General features: G+C 40.9%; 1 protein-coding gene across 2 annotated transcripts in view; it reads right to left on the reverse strand.

Annotated features, from left to right (window-relative positions):
• Positions 1 to 4,421, reverse strand: part of LOC105550525 (putative RNA-binding protein Luc7-like 2) — a 111,263-nt gene that overhangs the window by 87,246 nt on the left and 19,596 nt on the right. The gene's annotated exons all lie outside the window — the stretch shown is intronic.

Below are 4,421 nucleotides of genomic sequence, written 5' to 3' on the forward strand. Positions count from 1 at the left end.
CCTTCAGGTCGGGAGTTCAAGACCAGCCTGACCAACATGGTGAAATTCCATCTCGACTAAAAATACAAAAATTAGCCGGGCATGGTGGCGCACGCCTATAATCCCAGCTACTCGGAGGCTGAGGCAGGAGAATCACTTGAACCCAGGAGGTGGAGGTTGCAGTAAGCTGAGATCATGCCACTGCACTCCAGCTTGGGGATAGAGCAAGACTCTATCTCAAAAATAAATGCATATTGGGCCAATAAAAATTTTTGAGGCCAGACGCGGTGGCTCACACCTGTAATCCCAGCACTTTGGGATACCAAGGTGGGTGAATCATGAGGTCGGTAGTTTGAGACCAGCCTGGCCAACATGGTGAAACCCTGTCTCTACTAAAAATAGAAAAAATGAGGTGGGTGTGGTGGTGTGCGTCTGTAATCCCAGCTACACGGGAGGCTGAGGCAGGAGAACTGCTTGAACCCAGGAGGCAGAGGTTGCAGTGAGCCGAGATGGCGCCACAGCACTCCAGCCCGGGTGAGTGTTAGACTCCGTCTCAAAAAAAAATTTTTTTTTTAATCACGTTATCTTTAGTAATAGACAAAATAGCTTCTCTCCAGTTATTCAGAGAACTCTGAATTCCAAACTCCAAATACTAGGATATCCTTTGGGAACTGATTACAATAATAGAAAAATGTGGAAATTGATATGTCTTAGAGGGATGCACTATTATGTACACAATGTGATCTGACCCTGAAAAACAATGTATTTAGGGAAATACACTAAAACGAATAATTATGTTTTGGTGAAGAGATTTGAGTTCTTGTTTATATTTTAGATGTCTCTTATAAATAGCATATAATTGGGGATTAAAAATAGTCTATACAATACATAATGATCAAAACTGAGGAGTGAAATTGAGGAATGACTTAAGTGATGTTCACTCTTTGAAGCATTATTTATATTCATGTAATTACTCCTGTGTTTGGGTTTAAAACTCTTATTTTTGTCTATTTGTCTCACCTATTTCTTATTTTTGTCTATTTATCTCACCTATTTCATGTTTTTCTCATCTTTCTTGCCTGATTTTTACTCATTCCAATTTTTTCCACTCTAGTAGTGTGGAAGTTTCATTTTATTATATTTTTGTTCTTTCAGTGATTACCCTAGAAGTTATAATGTGTATCCTTAAGGTATCAAACTCTAATTTAATCAATACTTTTATACCCCCCCTCCCCCAAGAGAAGTAATACAAGAAACCTAGAACACTAACTCCATTTACTCTCATCCCAAGTTACATGCTCTAGTTACCAGGTCTTATTTTTTAAAACCAAGTTTTATATAATCAGTGTTCTTTATTTACCACTTATTTTGCTCTTCATTCCTTCGTAAATCTCTGCCTGTCCATCTGGGATCATTTCCCTTTTGTCTGAAGTTTATCCTTTAGCACAGGAGTCAGCAAGCTACGGTCCACAGGCCAAATGCAGCCCATGGCCTATTTTTGTGAATAAAGTTTCATTTGAATACTGCCAGGCTCATTCATTTACATATTGTTAATGGTTGCTTTTGCCCCACAGTAGAGTTGAGTGGTTTGTGAGGGATCCCATACTGTGTGGCCTACAAGACTCAAATATTTACTATCTGACTGTTTTGTTTTTTTTTTTTAAGACGGGGTTTCACCATGTTGGCCAGGCTAGTCTCAAACTCCTGACCTTAAGTGATCCACCCGCCTCAGCCTCCCAAAGTGCTGGGATTACCAGGGTGAACCACTGTACCCGGCCTGACTATAAAGTTTGCCTCCCTTGCCTCAGGGTTTGCTTTTGTGTTGGTCGGCTAGTTGGGAGAAAGCTCCCATTTTGTTTATCTAAAAAGATATTTATTTTGCTTTAAATTCTAGATGGATATTTTTATCAACTAAATCCAAGGTTGGAGGTTCCTTTTTTTTTTTTTTTTTTTTTGAGATAGGGTCTTGCTCTGTCACCCAGGCTGGAGTGCAGTGGTGAGATCTTGCCTTGGCTCACCGCAGCCTTGGCTTCCTAGGCTCAAGTGATCCTCCCACCTCAGCCCCCCAAGTAGCTGGGACTGCAGGTATGCACCACCACACTGAGCTAATTTTTAAAATTTTTCTTGTAGAGACAAGGTCTCCCTATGTTGCCCAGGTCGGTCTGGAACTCCTGGGCTCAAGCAATCTGCCCACCTCAGCCTCCTGAAGTGCTGAGATTACAGGTGTGAGCCACCACGCCCAGTGGTTATTTTCTTTAGGCACATACATTCTACGTGACCTTTTACCCTCCACTGCTCCTAAGAAGTTAGTTCTGTTTTTCACTCTTTTAAAGATAGCTGACTACTTTATCATGCTATGGACTCACTGAACAATGAGCCTTCATTCATTCATTGAGAATCCATCAACTAACATCTTCTGTCAATTTAGGAAATTCTTAGCTCTTACCTCCTCAGATATTGCCTCTCTCATCAACTTCTGGACATTTAAATACATGCATATTAGATAGTTTTCACTGTATCCTCTCTCATCTCTTTACTCTCTGTTTTGCACTTTTACCTTGGTCTTTCAAAGCTGATGCCTTTTTCTGACAAATTTTATAGTTCACTAATCTCATTATAGAGCTGTATCTAATTTGTTAAATACATCAGTTGAATTATTTTTCAGTTCTAGAATTTGTATTAGGTTCTTTATCAAACCTATAATGTCATTTTATAGTTTCTGGTTCCCTGATGAAATTTCCAAGCTTGGCTGCTTCTTTGACCTTAGTGAACAATTGTTGTGTAATCTGAGTTAGCCAATTCTAATATCTTAAGGTTTTTTGTGGTCTGTTGTTCGTGTTGGTTCTCACATATGAAATCTTTTCTTGTGTGTCTGGTTTTCTTTGTGTGCTGAACATGTATTTGTAAAAAAAAAAAAAAAAGAAAACAGTTATAGAAATAATATAAGCCCTAAGTATAGGATATAATCCTGTCTTCCTCCAGAGAGGATTTTTATTTTACTTTGTTAGGTAATTGAAGAGATTACTAGTCAGGAACCACCATAATACAGGTTCAAGGCCTCATTTTCTCTTGACCAACAAATGACAAAAATCTGGGCGGAAAGTCTGGCTAGGAGGCTGGGTGGGCACCATGGCTCACACCTGTAATCCCCACACTTTGGGAGATCCAGGCAGGAGAATCACTTGAGGCCAGGAGTTTGAGACCAGCCTGGGCAACATGGAGAAACCCTGTCTCTACAAAAAGTAAAAAAATAAAATAAAAATTAGCAGAGCATGTTGTGCGCCAGTAATCCCAGCTATTCAGAAGCCTGAGGCAAGAGGCTCTCTTGAGCCCCATGTGGTCAAGACTGCAATGAGTCATGACCTTACCACTGCACTCCAGCCTGGACAACAGAGCAAGACCCTGTCTCAAAATAAAAAAAAAAAAAAGTCCAGCAAGATTTTTGTTTTGTTTTATTTACTTCCAATTCACATTTGGGATTGAATTTCAGGGTCCGAGCTTAAAGTGGGTGTGATTTATTAGAGTCCCTACCTTTGTGAGCCTAAACTGCTTTTTTTCTCTCAGTCCTACAGCCCACTCAAAGTGTAGCTCGGTTTCAATACTGAAGCTGTTTCTACTAAATTGGCAAATGCTGGCAGGGTATTGTGGCTTATACCTGTAATCCCAGCACTTTGGGAGACCAAGGCCAGTGGAGAACTTGAGGTCAAGAGTTCGAGACCAGCCTGGCCAACATGGTGAAACCCCATCTCTACTAAAAATAAAAAAAATTAGCCAGTGGTGGTGATGCGTGCCTGTAATCCCATCTACTCCGGAGGCTGAGACAGGGGAATCGCTTGAACCTAGGAGGCAGAGGTTGCAGTGAGCCAAGATCGCACCACTGCACTCCAGCGTGGGTGACAGAGCGAAACTCTGCTTCAAAAATAAATAAATAGACAAATGCCATCCAGCCAACAATGTGTCTTTGTGTGCTACACTACTTGTCTTGATTGTCTTCTCCTATGTTCTGACTCAGCATTTCACTATTAGTTTTATTAGCTCTTTAATGATTTTAAGAATTTAAAAAAATTTTTGACTTTTTTTTCAGTTGTCTTCAACAGAAGGGTCACTCCAAATTACCTAGACTGCCATTAACAGAATTGGAAGTTTGTTCTCCTGTTTGTACATTTTTTCAATTTTTTATTTTATTTTACTTTTTTGAGACCGAGTCTCTCTTGCCCAGGCTGGAGTGCAGTGGCGCAATCTCGGCTCACTGCAACCCCCGCCTCCCAGGTTCAAGTAATTCTCCTGCCTCAGCCTCCCGAGTAGCTGGGATTACAGGTGCCAGCCACCATGCCCAGCTCATTTTTTGTATTTTTAGTAGAGACGGGGTTTTACCATGTTGCCGAGGCTGGTTTCAAACTCCCGAGCTCAGGCAATCTGCCTGCCCGCCTCGAGCTCTCAAA

The sequence above is a fragment of the Mandrillus leucophaeus genome, unplaced genomic scaffold (assembly GCF_000951045.1).
Source record: "Mandrillus leucophaeus isolate KB7577 unplaced genomic scaffold, Mleu.le_1.0 Scaffold49, whole genome shotgun sequence".
Classification (NCBI taxonomy): Eukaryota; Metazoa; Chordata; class Mammalia; order Primates; family Cercopithecidae; genus Mandrillus; species Mandrillus leucophaeus.